General features: G+C 39.2%; 1 non-coding gene across 1 annotated transcript; it reads left to right on the top strand.

Moving 5' to 3' along the window:
* The first annotated feature begins 4,143 nt into the window (after positions 1-4,143).
* LOC112704376 (small nucleolar RNA R71) lies at positions 4,144-4,247 on the top strand. Its single transcript, XR_003155002.1, has one exon. It is a non-coding gene; the product is annotated as a small nucleolar RNA R71 (small nucleolar RNA).
* The last annotated feature ends 21,678 nt before the right edge of the window (positions 4,248-25,925 follow it).

Below are 25,925 nucleotides of genomic sequence, written 5' to 3'. Positions count from 1 at the left end.
TTGACAAGAACAATTTGAAGATCAAGGAAAAACAAAAACACGCAATTTGAAAAATTGAGAGACAAAGAAAAGCATGCAATTGACACCACACTTAGAGCATGACACTAAACTCGTAAAAAAAATGAAAATTCAATTAAAGAAAAATAATATTTTTGAAAAATTTTCAAAAGGAATAATAGAAGATGCAATCCTAGTGACTCTAAACCAAAAAGACAAATTTTTCCTAATCTAAGTAACAAGAATCACCGTCAGTTGTTCAAACTCAAACAATCCCCGAAAACGGTGCCAAAAACTTGGTGCACGAAATTGGAAATCACAATTCTTCATAACTTCGCACAACTAACCAGCAAGTGCACTAGGTCATCTAAGTAATACCTTACATGAGTAAAGGTCGAATCCCACAGAGATTGTTGGCTTGAAGCAAGCTATGGTTATCCTGTAACTCTTAGTCAGGATATAATATCAATAATGATTCTTAGTTTTAATTGTAAAAAGTGAAATGGCATAAAATAAATAATTGTTACGCAATAATGGAGAATATGTTGGAGTTTTGGAGATGCTTTGTCCTCTGAATTCCTGCAACATAATGCTTTCTCACTTTCATACATGCAAGGCTCCTTCCATGGCAAGCTGTATGTAGGGCATCACCGTTGTCAATGGCTACTTCCCATCCTCTCAGTGAAAATGGTCCAAATGCTCTGTCACAGCACGGCTAATCATCTGTCGGTTCTCGATCATGTCGGAATAAGATCCCTTGATCCTTTTGCGTCTGTCACTATGCCCAACACTCGCGAGTTTGAAGCTCTTCACAGTCATCCAATCCCAAAATCCTAAACGGAATACCACAAACAAGGTTTAGACTTTCCAGATTCTCAAGGATGCTGCCAATGAATTCTAGCTTATACCATGAAGATTCTGATTAAGGAATCTAACAGATACTCATTCAATCTAATGTAGAACGGAGATGGTTGTCAGGCACACGTTCATGGATTGAGGAAGGTGATGAGTGTCACGGATCATCACCTTCTTCATAGTGAAGCGCGAATGAACATCTTAGATAGGAACAAGCGTATTTGAATGGAAAACAGAAATAATTGCATTAATTCATCGAGACGCTGCAGAGCTCCTCACCCCCAACAATGGAGTTTAGAGACTCATGCCATCAAAAGGTATATAATTCAGATCTAAAATGTCATGAGATACAAAATAAGTCTCTAAAGGTTGTTTAAATACTAAACTAGTAGCCTAGGTTTATAGAAAATGAGTAAACTAAGATGAATAGTGTAGAAATCCACTTCTGGGGCCCACTTGGTGTGTGCTGGGGCTGAGACTTAAGCTTCTCACGTCCCTGGGCTGTTTCTGGAGTCGAACGCCAGGTTGTAACCTGTTTCTGGCATTGAACTCCAACTTGCAACCTGTTTCTGGCGCTGAGCGCCAGACTGCAACATGGAACTGGCGTTAAACGCCAGTTTACGTCATCTATCTTCGTGAAAAGTATGGACTATTATATATTGCTGGAAAGCCCTGGATGTCTACCTTCCAACCCAAATCAGAGCTCGCCAATTGGACTCCTGTAGCTCCAAAAAATCCATTCCGAGTGCAGGGAGGTCAGAATCCAATAGCATCAGCAGTCCTTTTTCAGCCTAAATCAGATTTTTGCTCAACTTCCTCAATTTCAGCGAGAAAATACTTGAAATTATAGAAAAACACACAAACTCATAGTAAAGTCCAGAAATATGAATTTTGCCTAAAACTAATAAAAAATATACTAAAAACTAACTAAAACACACTAAAATCTACATGAAATTACCCCCCAAAAGCGTATAAAATATCCGCTCATCGCTTGTCAAAGTTGATTTAGAATTCATGAACCTTGCTTTATTAGCTACTTTAAAAATCCTAAAACTACTGAAAGGATATAAAACATGGGTTGCCTCCCATGAAGCGCTTCTTTAGCGTCATTAGCTTGACGTTTGGCTTTTGTCAGGGTGGGTAGTGCTTCAAATCTTCTCCTCTTGTAGTGAATCTATCTCCATTGGTTTTATTAAGAAACTCCACATGTTCTAAGGAAAGAATTTTGCTGATGGTGTACACTTGAGGCAGATGAGATGGGATGGTGGGGAGATGAGGTGGGATAGGTGGAAAATAAGCAGAGATCACTTCATCTCCTGGAGAGAAATCCTCTGTAGAGATCTTCTTGTTCCTCCATCCCCTTGGGGCCTTTTTCCTTATTTCCCTTGATGTTGCCTTGCTCCTTGTGGTTTATTTTTTCAGGAAGATTTTGTTGCTGATCTCATGTGATTCTGGTGGGTCTAGCTCCTCTTAGGTTACACTTGGCTGCTGTTCCTTCTGACCATATTGCTTGTCAACCAGAGGGATTCTTAGGTGTATTGTTTGTTCTTCCGTGCTTGTATCTTCCATCAGTGCCTAATTGTGCTCTTTCTTCGATTCTTTATTTTCTTGATCTGCTTCTTGTGAGGGTTTGAAGACATTGAAAGTGAGTTGTTCGTCATGTATCCTCAATATTAGCTCACCTCGCTCCACATCTATAAGTGCCCTGCCTGTGGCTAAGAATGGTCTCCCCAGGATGATGGGGTGGATGTGATTCTCTTCCATCTCCAAGATAACAAAGTCCGTGGGAAGGAAGTAGTTCCCAACCTTCACTAACACGTTTTCAACCACTCTTATTGCCTGTTTTTGAGTTTTGTCAGCCAATTTGATGATTACGTCTGTGGGCGTTAGCTCATTGATTTGAAGCTTTTTCACGAGGGATAGAGGAATTAAGTTGATGCTTGCTCCCAGGTCACAAAGTCCTTTATCAATCATTGTTTCTCCTATAGCACAGGGGATGTGAAAACTCCCTGGGTCCTTCCTTTTTGTAGGTGTGGCTCTGTTTGAATGAGAGCATTGCACTCCTTATTCATCACTATTGTTTGCCCACCCTTCAGTGAACTCTTTTTGGTCAGCAGCTCCTTTATGTACTTGATGTATGAGGGCATCTGCTGGAGAGCCTTAATGAACGGTATGTTTACATGAAGAGATGCAAATATGTTAAGGAACCTTGAATACACTCTCCTTGCTACACCACCCTTGAGCCTTTGGGGAAAAGGTGCATATGGGTTCAGAATCTCCTCTTTTTTTAGCTCCTTCCTGTGTGTGGGATTGGGTACTTGATTTCTCTCTTCATGCTTTTCCTTTGGATTGTCTTGAAAGTGTTCTGTTTGTGTGTTTACTTCTTCCACACTCGTCTCATCAGTTATAGTGATCATCTTGCATTCTTCCCATCTTACTTTCTTTGTTTATCCTCTTGGGTTCTTTTCTGTGTCACTTGGGAAACTATCAGTAGGCTTGGGAAACTGTTGAGATAGATATCCCACTTAGAATTCCAGCCTTTTGATGGTGTCTCCCTGGTTTTTGATATTGGCTCACAGTTCATCCTTGAATACTCTGTTGTCTTGGACTTCCTTATATATACCTTCAATTAGAGTATCAATTCTGGAGAGTCTATCTTCGGTTAGTGTTGGTGGGTTGAGGTTAGGAGGTTGAGAGTGGTCATGTTGGTTTTGATATGGATGTTAAGAAGGGTGGTTATGTGGGTGTTGATATGATCTCTGTGAGGGATGTTGGTGAGTTGCATTATTGTTGGGATTGTGGTTGTGGTGTCTCTGGTCTTAGCCTTGGTCTTGTTGATTTCCGCACCCAAAATTAGGGTGGTTCCTTCAACCAGAATTATAGGTTTTGGAGTATGGATCACGAGTCTGCCTGGGTGAGTCCCCAACATAGTTGGCTTGTTCCCAGTCACCTTCTTCTCCTGTATTCACTCCTTCTTGAGCTGGTGATGAAGTGGTGATTGCTGCAACTTGGTTCTCTTCCATCTTCTTGGTAAGATTGGCTAACTGCTTGGTGATCATCTTATTTTGAGCCAGCAGTGCATCCATATGGTTCAGCTCCATCACTCCTCGAGTATTGCTCATTTCAGAAGCATAGAAGTAGTCATTCTCAGCTACAGTCTCAATAACATCTATGGCTTCTTAAATGGTTTTCTTCTTGTTTAAAGACCCCCCTAATGAATGGTCTACGGCCTTCATTGATTCGTAAGAAAGATCTTCGTAGAAGATGTGCAGTTGAACCCATTCGTTGAACATGTCTGGTGGGCACCTTCTTGTTAAGTCCTTAAACCTCTCCTATGCCTCATAGAGAGTTTCACCATCTTGTTGCCTGAAGATTTGTATCTCAGTTCTCAACCTGTTGATTCTTTGAGGAGGGTAGATTTTCACCAAGAATTTGTTCACCACATCTTCCCAATTTGTTAAACTCTCCTTTGGGAAAGATTCCAGCCATTTAGATGCTTTGTCCCTGAGTGAAAAGGGGAACAAAAGCAGTCTATAGACATCAAGATGAACACCATTAGACTTCACAGTGTCACATATTCTTAGGAAGGTGATTAGATGTTGATTGGGGTCTTCTTGGGCACTTCCTTCGAATGAACAGTTGTTCTGAACAAGGGTGATGAGCTGGGATTTTAATTCAAAGTTATTGGCATGTATGGTTGACTTTTGGATACTACTTCTGCAGTTTCCTGGGTTTAGATTGATGTATGAGCCTAGAACCCTTCTTTCTGGACCAGCATGATTCTCAGGGCCTTCTCTGGCATGGTTGTGAGCTTCTCCTTCATGGTTGTTTTCTAGGTTCTCCTCCATGTTTGTTTCAAAGTACTCCTCCTCTTTCTCAGCACCAACAACTCTTTTCCCTCTTGATTCCCTCCTTTTTCTAAGGAAGGTCCTCTCAGGTTCAGAATCAAAAGGGGTTGAAGCTCCGCTTCTTCTCCCTGTCATACAACTAGCAAAGCACCCAACAAGAAAGAAACTGAAGAAATTATTCTTGTTAGAGTGGCTGTTAGTGTGAGTGGTGCAATTTATCAAACAGTTAGTGGATTACTGAACGAAATTGTAGATAACAACAAAGAAAAAAAACAAAGAGGGGAGAGGGGAGAAAGGAAGAAAATAACTGAAACTGAAGGTAAATGAATAGATAAAATAAACAAGCAAAAGAAAAATGCTCAATCTAGTGATCTTCCAACTTAATCATTATCGATACAAAATCAATCCCCGGCAACTGTGCCATAAACTTAATGCACGGGAACTTGTCTCTCAACAAATTTCCCTTCGGCAAGTATACCGAACTGTCGTCAAGTAAAAACTCACAATAGAGTGAGGTCGAATCCCACAAGGATTGATTGGTCAAGCAACTTTAATTGGAGGAATGTTCTAGTTGAGCTAAGCAAAAATTGAGTTGAGAATTGCTGAAAATTAAATGACGGGAAAGTAAATTGCAGAATCTTAAATGGGGATTTGGGGAGATGAACATGAAAATAAATGGCAGAAAGTAAAGAGAATGGGTAAGATCAGAAATGGGGGATTCATTGGGCTTAGGAGATGTTGCATTCTCCGGATCTAGTTCATTCTCATCTCTTCCTCAATCAATGCATTCATTGATCTCCTTGGAAATCTTAAGTGATTGGATCCTAATTCCTTGGCAACCCAATCTCTCTAAGCTTGAACAATTGCCCAATTCCTTGATTTAATTGCTCATGGAAAGAGATGAAGTATGGTTACTGATTATACCACATGTATTTCCAAATCAAAGTGTTGGGAGGATTCTATGTCACTATATCCGTCCAAACCCTAATTTGGTCCAACATGAGAAAGTATTTCTAGCATGATCTCCTCATCCCTTTTCCAAGTCTCAGAGGAGATCCAATTATGGAGAGTTTCTTTTCCAAGACAACTAACCAATTGATTTAGGATCGAAAGCTTTCTAGCAAATCAAGAGAAAAGAAAGAAGAAGAAGAATGAAAACTATGATTGATCCATCAAATTACAACAGAGCTCCCTAACCCAATGAAAAGGGGTTTAGTTATTCATAGCTCTGGAAATGGAAGATGATAGAGAAGAGTACATTCTAAAGCAAACTAGAAATTATATAAAAGTAAATATACAGAGTGTAGTTCTCCAAAATGCCAAGCTTTGCTTCTAGTTCAAAACTACTCCTATATGTACTACTCTTCTTGATCTTCTAGTCAGCTCTTCAAGTCTTGGATATGGGCCTTTGATCTTAAGTTGAAGTAGTTACAATCTTCAGTAGGCTCAGCTTTGCTTGCAGAAAAAGTGTGAGTCAGGCATGGGTGGACGTTAGTTAGGACGTTAGTGGTGTTAACGTTAAGTGACAATGTGGGCTCGAGAACGTTAGTGACAATCACCTTTTGCACTAACGCTCTGAACCAAAATGATCCACGTTAACTTCAACGTTAGTGGCACTAACGTGACCACTAACGTTGCCTCTTATTCCTTCGCAGACGTTATTGGCATTCACCTTTACCAATAATGTTGCTTCTCAATCTTTCGCAAATGTTATTGGCATTCACCTTTACCAATAACGTTGCTCTTTGCTTCTTTTCCCCACGTTAGTGATTCGCGTTAGTGTAACTAACGTGGCCCTTAACGTGGGCATGCCCAAGCTTCGAGAGCGTTAGTGACACTTACCTTTGTCACTAACGCTTTAAACGCCCCTTCTTCCCACATTAGTGCCTCACGTTAATTGCATTAACGTGACCACTAACGTGGTGGTGATTGCCATCTCCAACGTTAGTTACAAAGGTGAGTTTTACTAACGTTGGCGATGCTTTCTCCTCCCACGTTAGAGTTCACGTTAATTGGATTAACGTGACTCTTAACGTGGCTAAGTGTGCCCTTTTTGGAATGTTAGTGGTATTCACTTTTACCACTAACGTTGCAGCTTCCCTTTTCCTCCACGTTAGCTACCACGTTAATGTAATTAACGTGGCAACTAACGTGGGCTATGATGGCTTCAAAGGCGTTATTGGTGATCACTTTTTCTATTAACGCTGCAAGCTTATTCCCATTCCACGTTAGTGGTCACGTTAATTAGACTAACATGGCTGCTAACGTGGCTCTTCCATGCTTCCTTTGTCCTAAAATCAAGCAAATAAAGTGCATCAAAGTACTTTTCCAAGTCATGAGATCATGCATTATCCATTTTATCATTCAATTCCTGCATAATTCTCATGAAATCATGTAAAGTTCACAATGTTTGCTTGAATCAAGATGTAAGTGTATTTTTATCCAAAACTTGCTTATTTACTAAGAAAATGCATGAAACTACCCTAAAATAGTAAAGAAAAGGTCAGTGAAACTGGCTAAGATGCCATGGCATCACATTCGTTATTCCTTCTGAATTTCTGCTTTCCTACTGTCTTTATTCAATCATTCATACTCCTTTCCATGGCAAGCTGTATGTTGGGGATCTCTGTTGTCAATGGCTACCTCCCGTCCTCTTAGTGAAAATGGTCCTCTACGGTTTCTGTACGGCTAATCAACTGTCGAATTTCTCGTCTCGGATGAAAAATACCAGGCACAGATACAGCATGGCTAATCAGCTGTCAGTTTTCGATCGTGTCGAAATAAGATCCAATGATCCTTTTGCGTCTGTCACTACGCCCCACAGTCGCGAGTTTGAAGCTCGTCACAGTCATCCCTTCCCAGATCCTACTCGGAATACCACAGACAAGGTTTAGACTTTTTGGATCTCAGGAATTCTGCCAAATGTTTCTAGCCTATACCACGAAGATTCTAATCTCAGATTCAGATGCCCCATTGTCAGAGGGGAGTCAGTGTGAATCGTTGATTAGAGACCCAAGAGATATACACTCAAGCTATTGCAGATAGAATGGAAGTGGTTTTCAGGCACGCGTTCATGAGTGAGAATGGTGACGAGTGTCACAGATCATCACATTCATCAAGTTGAAGTGCGAGTGAATATCTTAGAAACTTCACACCTTAATCTATGGTGTGTAGAAACTCCACCATTGAAAATACATAAGTGATAATGGTGTCCATTGGCTTCGGCCCCAGAGAGGGAACCAGAATAACCAAGACGACTAATACAATAGAGAAAAGTTCTATTTATAATCAACTAGTAACTAGGGTTACAAAAATAAGTAAATGATGCAGAAATCCACTTTCGGGCCCACTTGGTGTGTGCTTGGGCTGAGCATTGAAGCTTTCATGTGTAGAGAATTTTCTTGGAGTTAAACGCTAGTTTTTATGCCAGTTTGGGCGTTTAACTGCAGCTTGTATCCTGTTTCTAGCGTTTAACGCCAGAATAGGGCAGGAAGTTGGCGTTTGAACGCCAGTTTGCATCATCAAAGAGTACAAAGTTCAGAGACTCATGCCATCAAAGAGTACAAAGTTCAGATATAAAAACATCATGAGATACAAAATAAGTCTCTAAAAGTTGTTTAAATACTAAATTAGTAGCCTAGGTTTACAGAAAATGAGTAAACTAAGATGAATAGTACAGAAATCCACTTTTGGGGCCCACTTGGTGTGTGCTGGGGCTGAGACTTAAGCTTCTCACGTCCTTGGGCTGTTTCTGGAGTTGAACGCCAGGTTGTAACCTGTTTCTGGCGTTGAACTCCAACTTGCAACCTGTTTCTCGCGCTGAACGCCAGACTACAACATGGAACTGGCGTTAAACACCAGTTTACGTTGTCTATCTTCGTGTAAAGTATGGACTATTATATATTGCTGGAAAGCCTAGAATTTCTACTTTTCAACGCAATTGAGAGCGCGCCATTTGGGTTGCTGTAGCTCCAAAAAATCCATTTTGAGTGCAGGGAGGTCAGAATCCAACAACATCAGCAGTCCTTTTTTAGCCTCTGAATCAGATTTTTGCTCAGGTCCCTCAATTTCAGCCAAAAAATACTTGAAAAAATCACAAAAAAACACGCAAACTCATAGTAAAGTCCAGTAATGTGAATTTTGCTTAAAAACTAATAAAAATATACTAAAAAGTAACTAAATCAAACTAAAAACTACCTAAAAACAATGCCAAAAAGCGTATAAATTATCCGCTCATCAGAGGCGAATGGTGGAAAGGGGCTTGTGAGTATGGTGGTTCATAACTATGTTGAGTAGGGGGTTCATAGGCATATGGTGGGACTTGTTGGTAACTACAAGAAGGTCCACCATATCGATTGGATTGATATGTACCTTGGAATGGTTCTTGCTCATAGTAAGTGGGTGGAGGTTGTTGCCAAGAGGGTTGATCAAATCCTTGTGGCTCCTCCCATGTTTGATTGTCCCATCTTGATGCAAGCTTTCATTGTAATCTCCTCTTCCTGCAACATAATTGTAACCAAACTCATAGACAAAGGAGTGAGAGTTCATAGTAGCTAAAGAAAATAAAAAAAAACTAGTAAAAAGAAGAAACTAATTCCTAAAGTAACAAAAACTAGCAAACAAGCAAAAAGAAAATATTTACAATAACCAATAATAAGGCACACGTTTGCGATTCCCTGGCAACGGCACCATTTTTTATGATCGAATTTTTGTGTGGTAAAGAATTTCACAATAAGTTCTCGTTGCAAGTATAGTTTCTAAACCAACTAGAATCTTGTTATTGGTTATGAGTTGTATATTTGGGGTTTTGAGATAGGTTACATGAAAAGTAAATTGCAAGAATTAAACTAAAAACTAGAAAGCTCTTGACATGGTTCGGTGGTCAAGGATCCATATCCTTATTACTAACCACAACATGAGAATTGGCAAGGATTAATCCCATTAAATCATCCTCTAACTAGTAAAGGAAAGTCAAATGAGCTATATCAATCCAAGTCTATAAGTCCTAACACTCCACTAATTCAATTAGTGAGAACTAGAGTCAATGGCTCCCAATCATCAATTACTTGGACATTAGTAACTCAAGAGTTCCTAAGTTACCATCCCAAGCCAAGAACATAAAATCCTACTCTAACATCCCTCCAAGCATTTTGTCAAACACATGGTAGGCACAAAATAAAAGCATAGAAAAGTAATAAGAGAATATAAAACCTAAAACCCACAATTGCAAAATCAATGATAACAAATAATAGAAGAAGCAATAAACATGAAATACTTCAAATTGCATTAAAAGGAAAATGAATCTAACATGAGGAGTTCATAAACTAAATTGTAGAATAAATAGATCAAGAAGAGAAGATAGATAAACTAAAATATTAGAACAAATAAGAGTATAAGAAAACTAAATTAATGTATAATAGAAATTTGAAATTAAGAATAAATAAACCTAAAACTAAGAGAAACCCTAAAACCTAGAGAGAGGAGAGACCCTCTCTCTCTAGAAAACTACATCTAAAACCTAAATTGTGAATAATGATAATCAAATGAATGAATGATTCACCCACTCTGCAGCCTCAAATCTATGTTTTCGGGCTTGGAACTGGGCTAAAAACAGCCTAGAAATTACCCTCAACAATTTTTGATACATCCAGCACGTGGCTCCGCTACACGTACGCATCACCCACGCGTACGCGTCGCTTGTCTGCCGCACTATCCACGCGTATGTGTCATGCACGTGTATGCATCGCCTAACAGAAAGGCAACTATTGAAAATTTTATATCATTTCGATGCCCCGGATGTTATCTTTCCAACGCAATGTGAACCGCCTCATTCGGACCTCTGTAGCTCGAGTTATGTTTGATTTAGTACGAAGAGGTCAGGCTTGACAGCTTTGCAATTCTTTCAATTTCTTGTATTCCTTCCACTTTAACACTTAACACACATATCAAGGTATCGAATGGTAATAAGAGAGGATTAAAATTAGCAAATCTAAGGCCAAAGAAGGATGTTTTCAATCATAGCACAAAATCAGGAAGAAAAATGTAAAACATGCAATTTACATGAATAAGTGTGAGAATAATGGGTAAAATCTACTGAAATAAGCATAAGATAAACCGTAAAATAGTGGTTTATCATCAGCTCCTTAGCTTCTTGTGTTCCTTCCATTTTTGCAAACTTCCTTTCCATCCTCTAAGCCATTCTTGCCCTATAAAGCCTGAAAACACTTAACACATAGATCACTGCATCGAATGGTATAAAGGGGAATTAAAGATTGACAATTTAAAGGCTTAGGAAGCAAGTTTTCAATCATAGAACAAAATTGGGAAGGAATTGTAGAACCATGCAGTTTATATGAATAAGTATGAAAAGAGCTGATAAAAGTCACTCAATTTAGCACAAGATAAACCAGAAAATAGTGGTTTATCAATCTCTCTACACTTAAACATTAGCATGTCCTCATGCTAAGCTCAAGGTGATCAAAAGAATGAATGGGGGAAAGCAAGACTCATACAATGCAACCTATGTATATGAATGTACTAGATGCTAAGATGTTTCTACCTACTTGGTTAAAAATGAAAAGTTCTCTAAGACAAGTAAAAATCAGACTCCACCAATTCAACTCACACAATGAGAGGCAAGTAAACTTGTAGGAAGATAGCTCATGAAAGGCAGGAACATAGGATCAAGCATTGAACCCTCACTAGAAGTGTATAAACTGAATCTTTGACTAACCCAAGTCTCACCTAACACATACACACAATCTATATAATTCTAAAATCATGCCTAGCTACCCAAAATCCCACTTTTGCATCACATACTCATGCATTAATTTTTCATTTCACCACATATGCATTGATCTTTTTATTGGACTTAACATTGGGGTGATTTTGTCCCCTATATATATATATATATATATATATATATATATATATATATATATATATATATATATATATATATATATTGGAATAAAAAATACAAAAGCATACTAAATCAATGCATATGGTTTTCATAATTTTACATGAGTAGCACCCAATTTAATTCGTTTGTCAATAAAAAATAAGACTCATTCTCATCAATCAAAGTTCCCACATTTTCCCACACTTAATTGACACAATCTCTATCTTAAGATAGCCAAAAATTCAATTGGGAGTAATTAATTATTTTTTTGCTTAAGGCTAGTGATGTGGTAAAATAAAGAACAAATGGGGGTTAAAAAGGCTCAAAGTGGTAAACAAAGGTAGATGAAATGGTAGGCTATTTGGGATAAGTGAGCTAACAATAAATGAGGGTCTCAGTCATATGTATGCATGAATATACACTAAACAATGGACATATAGAATGGAACAAATCATAGATTGCAATAATAGAGGAGGGAAAACTCACAGGAATAGAAAATCATGGTTAAATAATGTAACCATATAATTAAGCTCAAAATCTCACAGCTTGTGTGTTCTTAGCTATTAACCATGTTCCGAATTACATTCTTCGAACAAGTTTAACACAAATTTTAATTTGAATTTAGTGGAATACTGTAAAATAGTGTCTTGAAACGAAACTCATTACTTCAACTAAGCAGAACATACATGCAAGTAATTATTATCATGAAATCTATCCTATCTAACAAAAGAAAAATAACATATTGGTGTTAAGAGAGAGAGAAAGAGATTACCTCCGGAAGTTAGGTGATGAGCGGATAATTTATATGCTTTTTGGCATTGTTTTTAGGTAGTTTTTAGTAGGATCTAGCTACTTTTTGGGATGTTTTTATTAGTTTTTATGCAAAATTCATATTTCTAGACTTTACTATGAGTTTGTGTGTTTTCTGTGATTTCAGGTATTTTCTGGCTGAAATTGAGGGACCTGAGCAAAAATCTGATTCAGAGGCTGACAAAGGACTGCTGATGCGGTTGGATTCTGACCTCCCTGCACTCTAAGTGGATTTTCTGAAGCTACAGAACTTCAAATGGCGTGATCTTAATTGCGTTGGAAAGTAGACATCCAGAGCTTTCCAGCAATATATAATAGTCTATACTTTGCTCGAGTTTTGACGATGCAAACTGGCTTTCAAACGCCCCTTTTCTGCTCGATTCTAAAGTCAAAACGCCAGAACTAGCATAAAAGTTGGAGTTAAAACGCCCAAACTGGCATAAAAGCTGGTGTTTAACTCCAAGAGGAGTCTCTACACATGTAAAAGCTCAATGCTCAGCCCAAGCACACACCAAGTGGGCCCGGAAATGGATTTCTGCATCATTTACCTATTTTTGTAAACCCTAGTAGCTAGTTTCATTATAAATAGGACCTCTTACTATTGTATTTTCATCTTGGAATCTTGGACCATTGTTCATGTTTTGGGAGGCTGGCTATTTGGCCATGCCTACCCTATCATCACTTATGTATTTTCAACGGTGGAGTTTCTACACACCATAGATTAAGGTGTGGAGCTCTGCTGTTCCTCGAGTATTAATGTAATTACTATTGTTCTTCTATTCAAGTCAAGCTTATTCTTATTCTAAGATACTCACTCGTACCTCAACCTGATGAATGTGATAAACTGTGACACTCATCATCATTCTCACCTATGAACGCGTGCCTGACAACCACTTCCGTTCTACTTAAGATTGAGCGTGTATCTCTTGGATTCCTAGTCCACGACGCATGGTTGCCTCGCCTGACAACTAAGCCTTCCATTCCATGAGATCAGAGTCTTCGTGGTATAAGTGATAAGCGGATATTTTATACGCTTTTTGGGGTAATTTCATATAGATTTTAGTATGTTTTAGTTAGTTTTTAGTATGTTTTTATTAGTTTTTAGGAAAAATTCATATTTTTGGACTTTACTATGAGTTTGTGTGTTTTTCTGTGATTTCAGGTATTTTCTGGCTGAAATTGAGGGAGCTGAGCAAAAACCTTATTCAGGCTAAAAAGGACTGCTGATGCTGTTGGATTCTGACCTCTCTGCACTCGGAATGAATTTTTTGGAGCTACAAGAGTCCAATTGGCGCGCTCTTAATTGGGTTGGAAAGTAGACATCTAGGGATTTCCAGAAATATATAATAGTTCATACTTTGCACAAAGATAAATGATGTAAACTGGCATTTAACGCCAGTTCCATGTTGCATTCTAGCGTTGAACGCCAAAAACAGGTTGCAAGTTGGAGTTAAACGCCAGAAACTGGTTACAACCTAACGTTTAAATCCAGAAACAGCCCAGGCACGTGAGAAGCTCAAGTCTCAGCCCCAGCACACACCAAGTGGGCTCCAGAAGTGGATTTCTGCACTATCCATCTCAGTTTACTCATTTTCTGTAAACCTAGGTTACTAGTTTAGTATTTAATCAACTTTTAGAGAATTATTTTGTACCTCATGACATTTTTAGATCTAAACTTTGTACTCTTTGATAGCATGAGTCTCTAAACCCCATTGTTGGGGGTGAGGAGCTCTGCAGCGTCTCGATGAATTAAAGCAATTATTTCTGTTTTCTATTCAAACACGCTTGTTTCTCTTTAAGATGTTCATTCGTACTTAACCATGATGAAGGTGATGATCTGTGACACCCATCACCATTCTCAATCTATGAACGCATGCCTGACAACCACCTCCATTCTACCTTCGATTGAATGAATATCTCTTGGATTCCTTAATCAGAATCTTCGTGGTATAAGCTAGAATCCATTGGCAGCATCCTTGAGAATCCGAAAAGTCTAAACCTTGTCTGTGGTATTCCGAGTAGGACTCAGGGATTGGATGACTGTGACGAGCTTCAAACTCGCGAGTGTTGGGCGTAGTGACAGACGCAAAAGGATCAATGGATCCTATTCTGACATAATCGAGAACCGACAGATGATTAGCCGTGCGGTGACAGCGCACCTTCACCATTTTCAATGAGAGGACAGATGGTAGCCATTGACAACGGTGATCCACCAACACACAGCTTGCCATAGAAGGAACCTTGCGTGCATGAAGAAGATGACAGTAGGAAAGTAGAGATTCAGAAGACAAAGCATCTCCAAAACTCCAACACATTCTCCATTACAGCGTAACCATTACTCTTTTCATGCTCTTTCACTTTTTACAACTGAAACTAAAGAACCCTATCGGTATCTTGACTAAGAATAATAAGATAACCATAGCTTGCTTCAAGCCAACAATCTCCGTGGGATCGACCCTTACTCACGTAAGGTATTACTTGGACTACCCAATGCACTTGCTGGTTAGTTGTGCGGAATTACATAGTGTGAGTGTGATTTTCGTGCACCAAGTTTTTGGCGCCGTTGCCGGGGATTGTTTGAGTTTGAACAACTGACGGTGAATCTTGTTGCTTAGATTAGGAAAATTTTGTCTTTTGGGTCAGAGTCTTTTATTTTCTTTTAAAAAATTTTTTCAAAAGTATTATTTTTCTTTATTAATTTTTAGTTTTTATGTGAGTTTAGTGTCATGTTTTAAGTTTGGTGTCAATTGCATGCTTTTCTTTGTCTTTCAATTTTTGAATTGCATGTTCTTTGTTCTTCCTTGATCTTTAAATTGTTCTTGTCAATTTTTCTTGTTTGATCTTGGGTTTGTCTTGTTTTGTGTCTTTTCTTATTTTTCTTGTGCATTTTCAAATTTTTAGTTTTCAAAAATTTTTATTTATTAAATACCTGATTAAAACATGTTAAATTTATAGCTCAGTTGGCTAGAGCGTTGGCTTATGTTGTTGGCAATTGGGTATCTTCCTTTTAAAACTTTTTCAAAAATAATTTTTCTTTGACTAAATCTTGTGCCAAACTTTATGTTTGGTGTTCTTTTGTTAATTTTCGTTAATTTTTGAAAATTTATTTTGGTTTTCTAAAAATTTTAAGTTTGGTGTTCTTTCTTTTGTTCTTGTTGTTTTTGTGAGTCTTCAAGATGTTCTTGAGTCTTCTTTGGGTTCATATGCTAACCCCACTACTGCTTCATATAGGAGTAGTATCTGTATACCCTCCATTAGAGTCAGTAGTTTTGAGTTGAATCCTCAGCTCATTATCATGGTGCAGCAAAGTTGCCAGTATTTCGGTCTTCCACAGGAAGAGCCTACAGAGTTTCTGGCACAATTTTTACAAATTGCTGACACAGTACATGATAAGGAAGTAGCTTAGAATGTCTACAGATTATTACTGTTTCCATTTGCTGTTAAAGACCAAGCTAAGAGGTGGTTAAATAACCAACCTAAGGCTAGCATAAGGACATGGAAACAACTGTCAGAAAAATTCCTGAATCAATATTTCCCTCCAAAACGGATGACACAACTAAGGCTGAACATCCAAGGCTTTAAACAAGGAGATAATGAATCTCTTTATGATGCCTGGGAGAGATACAGAGAGATGCTAAGAAAATGTCCCTCTAAAATATTTTCAGAGTGGGTGCAGTTAGACATCTTCTATTATGGGCTTACAGAGAAAGCTCAGATTTCTCTAGACCACTCTGATGCAAGTGAAAACTGTCTCTCAACAAATTTCCTTCGGCAAGTGTACCGAATTTGTCGTCAAGTAAAAACTCACAATAGAGTGAGGTCGAATCCCACAGGGATTGATTGATCAAGCAACTTTAATTAGAAGAAAATTCTAGTTGAGCGAATTCAGAGTTTGGGTTGAGATTTGCAGAAATTAAAATGGCGGGAATGTAAATAACAGAAAAAGTAAATGCTAGAATTAAAGTGCTGAAAGTAAATGACTGAAAGTAAATTGCAGAAATGTAAATGGGAATGAGGTGTTTGCTCATGAAAGTAAATGCAGAAATTAAAGAGAATGGGTGAGACCAGAATTGGGGAGTTCATTGGGCGCAGGAGATGTTGCAATTCTCCGGATCAAGTTCATTTTCATCTCTTCCTCAATCAATGCACTCATTGATCTCCTTGGCAATCTTAATTGATTGAATTACAATTTCTTGCAATTCAATCTCTCAAATCTTGATCAATAGCCAATTCCTTGGTCAATTGCTCATGAGAAGAGATGAAGTGTGGTCACTGATTATACCACATGCATTTCCTAAATCAAGTATTGAGAGGATTATAGTCACATATCCATCCAAACCCAATTTGGTCCAGCATGAGAAAGCATTTCTAGCTTGATCTATTCATTCCTCTTTCAAGGTTCAGAAGTGATCCAAGTTTGAATAGCTCCTTTTCCAAGATAACTACCCAATGGGATGAAGATCGAAAGCTTTCAAGTAAAATCAAGAGAAAAGATAGAAGAAGAAGAATGAAAATTAGTATTGATCCATCAACTTACAAAAGAGCTCCCTAACCCAATGAAAGGGGTTTAGTTGTTCATAGCTTTAGAAAATGAAAACAAAGATGGAGAATACATCATGGAACTAGAAGAGCAGAGTAAAATACAGAGAGTAGTTCTCTTTACCCAAATTTTCAAACTCCTTAATAATTCAAAGCTACTCCTATATATACTACTCTTCTCAGCTTCTAGTTGGTTCTTCAAGTCTTGGGCCTTTAGATCTTGAGTTTGAAGCAGTTCTCTTCTTCATTTGGGCTTGGGTTCACTTGCAGAGAGAAAGTGTGAAGTGGGCAGAGACTTTAGCTCAGGACGTTAGGGGTGTTAACGTTTTAGTGAAAGAATGAGTTCGAGAACGTTAGTGACACTCAACATTGTCACTAACATTCCAATGTACCCCTTTGCCTCACGTTAGATCCCACGTTAACTAGGTTAACGTGGCTTCTAACGTGGCCTTGCTATCCTTCGAGAATGTTAGTGACATTCAACATTGTCACTAACATACCAATGTACCCCTATGTCTCACGTTAGAGTCCACGTTAACTAGGTTAACGTGGCTTCTAACGTGGCCATTCTTAGCCATCCCCAACGTTAGTGACAATGTTAAGTGTCACTAACGTTGGCTCATCTTTCACTCATCATCGTTAGCTTTCCACGTTAACTCAGTTAACGTGGAAGTTAACGTGGCTCCTTGGGGTTTTGTGGTTGCTTCCAACGTTAGTGACAATGTTGGGTGTCACTAACGTTGTCGACCACCCTTGCCTCTTATGTTAGCTCCCACGTTAACCAAGTTAACGTGGGAGTTAACGTGGTACATTGCACCTTAGGCCAACGTTAGTGACAATGTTGAGTGTCACTAACGTTGGCTTCCTTCCCCCTTTTAACGTTAGAGGCCACGTTAACTTAGTTAACGTGGACTCTAACGTAGCCACTTATGATCATTGGCCAACATTAGTGATAATGTTAAGTGTCACTAACGTTGGCTCAACGTCCCTTCTTCACGTTAGAGTTCACGTTAACTTAGTTAACGTGACTCTTAACGTGGACAATGATGGCTTCGAGAGCGTTATTGGCAATCACTTTTCTTATTAACTTTTCAAGTTACCTCCCATTCTACGTTAGTGGTAACGTTAATTAGATTAACGTGACTGCTAAGTGGTTCTTCCTTGCTTCCTTTGGTCCTGAAATCAAGCAATAGAGTGCATCAAAGTTCTAGTCCAAGTCATGGGTAATGCAACATACAATTTGTTACTAAACTCAGGCAAAATCCTCATGAAATCATGTAAAATTCACAATGTATGCTTGAATCAAGGTGTAAGTGAATATCTACCCAAAACTAGCTTATTTCCTAAAGAAATGCATGAAACTACCTTAAAAATAGTAAAGAAAAGGTCAGTGAAACTGGCCAAGATGCCCTGGCATCACAACACCAAACTTAAAGTTTGCTTGTCCCTAAGCAAGTACTGGAACAAGAGAATGATGAATGGAATGCCAAGAGAAATGAGTCATTCTTGTGGAAGTCATGTCACTGATTTTATGGTGGTTTCATGCATAGCAACTTAGGTTCATTCCCTTCCTGGCTTTCAGACCTTTATCATGTCCTAAAACACTGACTCTGCTTACATCCCATGAGACTTTTATTGATCCTTTTATTGTCATTCCTGGGTTTATTTGTGTTCTTCAAGCTAAGTGCTCTGTAAGGGGGCAACTCTTTAAGATAAGCTTTCAGCCAACACTCCCGAACCAGTTGGTTCAAGGTGCTAGGTGTTGAGACACCCCTAAGGACTTACTCCCTCAAGTCTCTCCCCCATACATACACACCACAGGCATCTGGTTCATTTATTTTCCTTCTTGAGACCTAGGTGTCCAGCACCTCTTTGGGTTACTAAATGCTCTGTAGTGAGGGTTACTCTTGATAGTGGACTTTCAGCTGATAATCCCGAATTAGTTAACCTAAGTTACCAAGTGATAAGGCACCCCTAAGAGCTTATTCATCCAAGTAAATCCCTCACACAGGAAGCATATTATGAACTCCACTCTGGTCTATTTAAAACACAATCATTCTCTTTTTCATTTGATTTAAAAGACAAGCATACAATAAGTAATGGCATGATGCAGTAACACTTAAACCAAAAATCATAGACCTAAGCAATAAAACTTAAAATGCATAATTGAAAAGGTTCAAACTATCATGGAAGCATGTTCTATTTCATACAAGATCTTCCTTATTTAAAGTATAGAAAAAGATGGAGTAAAGAAGGAACTCCACCACCTTTTACTCTTGTGGTTGCCCATGCTCTCCTTCTTGCTTGTCCTCTTGATGTTTTTCTTGAGTGTTTGTGCTCCCACTTCCTTTGCCTTTCCCAAGCAGTTTCTTCCAGAAGCCAGCATCTTCCATCTTCTTCTTTAGTGTGTCCTTCTGCTGTTTCACATTCCTTTCTTCTTGTTCAACAAACTCTTTTTGGACCTCATCATATGTGGGAATGGCATAATGTAGATGATGCATATTGCTGGACATGTAGTTCAACCTGGCCTGAGTGTTTACGTTGAACTCTTCCCTATGTAACTACCTTCCTTCATTCAGCACATTGAACTCATTGAATGATTTCATTTGGGCTAGTTGCCGCTGGTTGAGTTCTTGAAGGCGTTTATCTTGACGCTCTTGCCTCTCAGTAACTTGGTGGATGGCTTGAGTGAGTTGGGAGTATTGCTCCTGTTGCTGCTCCATGTGTTGTTTCTGCCACTCTTCTTGTTGTCTCATCCACTTGGACTGAATGTGAAGTATTTGCTCTTGTCCCTCCATTTGTGGTGTCCGAACCTTCTTTGTTTAGTTGTCCAATCTATCACTTTTAATGCTCCTTTTCTTTTCCCTATAAAGACCAAATAAGAAAGGTGAGAATAATATCAATACCAAAAATAATTGAAACTTTACGCAAAGAAAAGAAAATATTGGATTTTTCATTTATGAACTCCAACTAACTAACTAACTGTGTGTCCTTATATGCACATTGGTTCCTTGGCGTGACACCAAACTTAGTTTGGAGCACTGTGATGAAAAGTTTTGTTCAAAGCTCCCAAGACTAGCATGCATCTTGGTTTGCTCTGAACACCAAACTTGTTCCTCACTATATACTGCACAATAAGGTCTTCACTAAATGTTTGTCAAGTTTGAGTTGGAATTCATAATTGTTGACTTATTCACTATCTTCTAAAAGCATATAAAACATGGGTTGCCTCCCATGAAGCGCTTTTTTAGCGTCACTAGCTTGACGTTTCTCCCTCATCAGGGTGGTTGGTAATGCTTGAAGTCTTCTCCTCTTGTTGTGGACTTGTATCCATTGGTTGTATCAATGATCTCGACATGTTCTAGGGAGAGAACTCTGTTGATAGTAAAGACTTTAGGTAACTGAGATGGTACAGTGGGGAGATTAGGGGGAATATCTGAGAAGTAAGCTAAGATCACTCTATCCCCTGGAGAGAAGTCTTTCGTAGGGATCTTTTTGTTCCTCCACTTCCTTGGTACCTTCTTCCTTGTGTCTTTTGACATTGCCTTGCTCTTGATGACTCCTTCCTCTAAAGTGGTTTTGTTGCTTCCTTCACATATCTCTGGTGGTTTAGGTTCCTCCAATTTTTCCTTGAGCTGTGACAACTGCCTGTTTCCTTGTTCCTCATGCATGAGTTTCCCTAGATGGGTTGGGTGTGCTTCAATGCTTGCTTCCTCCTTCAACATCTCATTGTGATCTTTGCTTGGTTCCATGTGCTCTTGGTTTGCTTCTTGTGAGAGCTTGAAGACATTAAAGCTGAGTCGTTCATCATGGATCCTCAATATTAGCTCCCCTTGCTTCACATCTATGAGTGCTCTGGCTATAGCTAGGAATGGTCTTCCCAATATGATTGGGTGAGTGTGACTCTCTTCCATGTCCAGAATGACAAAGTCTGTTGGGAGAAAGTATTTCCCAACTTTTAGCAACACATTCTCCACCACTCCTATTGCTTGCTTTTGAGTTTTGTCAACCAGTCTGATGACCACATCTGTGGGCATTATCTCATTGATCTGCAGCTTCTTTACCAAGGATAATGGTAGTAAGTTGATGCTTGCCCCCAAATCACAGAGTGCTCTATCGAACATTGTTTCTCCTATGGCACAGGGGATGTGAAAACTCCCTGGGTCTTTTTTTTTGCAGGCAACTTAGGTTGAATAAGGGCACTACATTCCTTGTTCAACACTATAGTCTGGTCTCCTTTGAGTGAGCTTTTCCTGGGAAGAAGTTCCTTCATATACTTGATGAATGCAGGCATTTGTTGGATGGCCTTGATGAATGGTATGTTCACATGCAGAGATGCAAACAAGTCTAGGAACCTTGAGTATATTCTCTTCCCCACAGCACCATTGAACAGTTGGGGAAATGGTGCATAGAGCTTAAGCAAATCTTGTTGTGAGATTTCTGGTTCTTGGTGATATCTATCCTCCTCCTCTGTTGAGTTGTCTTCAGGCTGTTTGGAGAGTTTGCCTTGCTTGTCTTCAGCCTCTTGATCACTTGTAGTGACCATTTTGCAATCTTCCCATCTTACTTTCTTTGCTTCTCCTCTTGGGTTTTTCTCCGTGTCACTTGGGAAGCTATCAGTAGATTTTGGAATCTTCTGAGCTAAGCATCCCACTTGGAATTCCAGCTTCTTGATGGTCTCTCCCTGGTTCTTAATATTGGCTCGCACCTCCTCTTTGAATACCTTGTTTTCTTGAATCTCTTGGCATATTCCTTCAAGTAAGGTTTCAAGCTTAGAGAGTCTGTCATCAATTGATGGTAGATTGGGATTAGAGGTGGAAGGATGAGAGGTGTTGTTGTGGTTTTGATATGGGTGTGGAGAAGCGTTGTTGTGGGGGTGTTGATATGTCCTCTGTGTGAATTGTTGATGAGCTGCATTGTTGTCGGAGTTGTAACATCTCTGGTCTTGGCTTTAATCTTGCTGATTCCCCCACCCAAAGTTTGGGTGGTTCCTCCATCCAGGGTTGTATGTCTTGGAGTATGGATCATGGTTCTGTCTAGGTAAATTCCCAATGTAGTTGGCTTGCTCAAGGTTACCCTCTGCTTCTTCTTCAACTCCTTCTTGGGTTGTTGAAGAGGTGGTGATTGCTGCCACTTGGTTCTTCTCCATCTTCTTGGTGAGGTCAGCTAGCTGCTTGGTAATGAGCTTGTTCTGAGCCAGTAGAGCATCTACATTGTTTAGCTCTATTACTCCTCTAGTGTTCCCTCTTTCGGAAGCATAGAAGTAATCATTCTCAGCTACAGTCTCAATTACATCTATGGCTTCTTCAATGGTCTTCTTCTTGTTCAATGATCCTCTAGAGGAATGGTCTACTGCCTTCTTTGATTCATATGGCAAGCCTTCATAGAAGATGTGCAATTGCACCCATTCATTGAACATATTTGGTGGACACCTCCTTGTTAGGTCTTTGAACCTTTCCCAAGCTTCATAAAGTGTCTCCCCATCTTGCTGCCTGAACGTCTGCACTTCAGTTCTCAGCCTATTGATCCTTTGAGGGGGGTAAAACCTTGCCAAAAACTTATTCACTACCTCCTCCCAATTTGTCAGGCTTTCTTTTGGGAAGGATTCAAGCCATTTGGATGCCTTGTCCCTGAGTGAAAAAGGGAACAAGAGCAGCCTATAGACATCCGGGTGGACTCCATTGGACTTTACTGTGTCACAAATCCTCAAGAAGATGGTCAAGTGTTGATTCGGGTCTTCTTGAGCACCTCCTCCAAATGAGTAATTATTCTGCACAAGAGTGATGAGCTGAGGTTTTAGCTCGAAATTGTTGGCATGTATGGTGGGCTTCTGAATGCTACTCCCACAGTTGCCTGGGTTTGGATTGATGTAAGAGCCTAGCACTCTTCTATCCTCCCCAACATGATTTGCTCTACCTCCTCCACCATGGTTATTAGCCTCTTCTTCATGTTGGTATTCCATGTTGCCTTCCATGTTTAGTTCAAAGTGTTCCTCCTCCTCTTCAGCACCGATTGCACGTTTTCCTCTTGCTTCCCTCCTTAATCTAAGGAGGGTCCGTTCTGGTTCAGAATCGAAGGAAGTAAAAGCCCTGCTTCTTCTCCCTGTCATACAACCAATAAGTACAAGCAAGTAACAATATGTGCAGATAGTATTGCTGTCAGAATTACTGTTAGTTGTCAGTGATGCAATATATCAAACAGTTAGTGGGTTAGCAAACTGAATGGTAAATAACAATGAACACGAAAGAGTAGATGGGGAAGGGGAGAGGTTAACTAAGACAGAAAGTAAGTTACTCAAACAGAAAATTAAATCAACAAAACAAAAAAGCTCAATCTAGTGATCTCCTAATTTAATCATTGTTGATGCACAATTAATCCCCGATAACGACGCTATAAACTTTATGCAAGTTGAAACTGTCTCTCAACAAATTTCCTTCGGCAAGTGTACCGAATTTGTCGTCAAGTAAAAACTCACAATAGAGTGAGGTCGAATCCCACAGGGATTAATTGATCAAGCAACTTTAATTAGAAGAAAATTCTAGTTGAGCGAATTCAGAGTTTGGGTTGAGATTTGCAGAAATTAAAATGGCGGGAATGTAAATAACAGAAAAAGTAAATGCTAGAATTAAAGTGTTGAAAGTAAATGAATGAAAGTAAATTGCAGAATTGTAAATGGGAATGGGGTGTTTGCTTAGGAAAGTAAATGCAGAAATTAAAGAGAATGGACGAGATCAGAATTGGGGAGTTCATTGGGCACAGGAGATGTTGCAATTCTCCGGATCAAGTTCATTTTCATCTCTTCCTCAATCAATGCACTCATTGGTCTCCTTGGCAATCTTAATTGATTGAATTACAATTTCTTTCAATTCAATCTCTCAAATCTTGATCAATAGCCAATTCCTTGGTCAATTGCTCATGAGAAGAGATGAAGTGTGGTCACTGATTATACCACATGCATTTCCCAAATCAAGTTTTGAGAGGATTATAGTCACATATCCATCCAAACCCAATTTGGTCCAGCATGAGAAAGCATTTCTAGCTTGATCTATTCATTCCTCTTTCAAGGATCAGAAGAGATCCAAGTTTGAATAGCTCCTTTTCCAAGATAACTACCCAATGGGATGAAGATCGAAAGCTTTCAAGTAAAATCAAGAGAAAAGATAGAAGAAGAGGAATGAAAATTAGTATTGATCCATCAACTTACAACAGAGCTCCCTAACCCAATGAAAGGGGTTTAGTTGTTCATAGCTCTAGAAAATGAAAACAAAGATGGAGAATACATCATGGAACTAGAAGAGCAAAGTAAAATACAGAGAGTAGTTCTCTTTTCCCAACTTTTCGAACTCCTCAAAAATTCAAAGCTACTCCTATATATACTACTCTTCTCAGCTTCTAGTTGGTTATTCAAGTCTTGGGCCTTTAGATCTTGAGTTTGAAGCAGTTCTCTTCTTCATTTGGGCTTGGGTTCACTTGCAGAGAGAAAGTGTGAAGTGGGCAGAGACTTTAGCTCAGGACGTTAGGGGTGTTAAAGTTTTAGTGAAAGAATGAGTTCGAGAACGTTAGTGACACTCAACATTGTCACTAATGTTCCAATGTACCCCTTTGCCTCATGTTAGATCCCACGTTAACTAGGTTAACGTGGCTTCTAACGTGGCCTTGCCATCCTTCGAGAACATTAGTGACATTCAACATTGTCACTAACGTTCCAATGTGCCCCTATGTCTCACGTTAGAGTCCACGTTAAATAGGATAACGTGGCTTCTAACGTGGCCATTCTTAGCCATCCCCAACGTTAGTGACAATGTTGAGTGTCACTAACGTTGGCTCATCTTTCACTCATCATCGTTAGCTTTCCACGTTAACTCAGTTAACGTGGAAGTTAACGTGGCTCCTTGGGGTTTTGTGGTTGCTTCCAACGTTAGTGACAATGTTGGGTGTCACTAACGTTGTCGACCACCCTTGCCTCTTACGTTAGCTCCCACGTTAACCAACATGGTACATTGCACCTTAGGCCAACGTTAGTGACAATGTTGAGTGTCACTAACGTTGGCTTCCTTCCCCCTTTTAACGTTAGAGGCCACATTAACTTAGTTAACGTGGACTCTAACGTAGCCACTTATGATCATTGGCCAATGTTAGTGATAATGTTAAGTGTCACTAACGTTGGGTCAAAGTCCCTTCTTCATGTTAAAGTTCACGTTAACTTAGTTAACGTGACTCTTAACGTGGGCAATGATAGCTTCGAGAGCGTTATTGGCAATCACTTTTCTCATTAACTTTGCAAGTTACCTCCCATTCCACGTTAGTGGTAACGTTAATTAGATTAACGTGACTGCTAAGTGGTTCTTCCTTGCTTCCTTTGGTCCTGAAATCAAGCAATAGAGTGCATCAAAGTTCTAGTCCAAGTCATGGGTAATGCAACATACAATTTGTTACTAAACTCATGCAAAATCCTCATGAAATCATGTAAAATTCACAATGTATACTTGAATCAAGGTGTAAGTGAATATCTACCCAAAACTAGCTTATTTCCTAAAGAAATGCATGAAACTACCTTAAAAACAGTAAAGAAAAGGTCAGTGAAACTTGCCAAGATGCCCTGGCATCACACTCAGCTGGTGGATCTATCCACATGAGAAAGACAATTGAAGAAGCTCAAGAGCTCATTGATACAGTTGCCAGAATCAGCATCTGTACGTAAGCAGTGAACCTTCCATGAAAGAAGAGGCTAAAATAGTAACTGCTGAACTCAGTCCTGCAGAAAAAAGTTACTGAATTCAATCAGCAATTAGATTTTCTAACAAGGTAGTTAGCCGAATTCAAAGAGATACTACAAGAAATAAGAATGGCTAATATGAATATGGAAGTACAGTTGAAGCAAACAGAATAGCAATTATCAAAACAAATAACAGAAGAGTGCCAAGCAGTTCAATTAAGAAGTGGAAGAACATTAAATACATCACTTCAAGGCAGCA

Source organism: Arachis hypogaea, chromosome 7, assembly GCF_003086295.3.
Source record: "Arachis hypogaea cultivar Tifrunner chromosome 7, arahy.Tifrunner.gnm2.J5K5, whole genome shotgun sequence".
Lineage (NCBI taxonomy): Eukaryota > Viridiplantae > Streptophyta > Magnoliopsida > Fabales > Fabaceae > Arachis > Arachis hypogaea.
The sequence above is the reverse complement of the archived record's forward strand: the minus strand, read 5'-3'. Positions and strand labels throughout refer to the sequence as shown.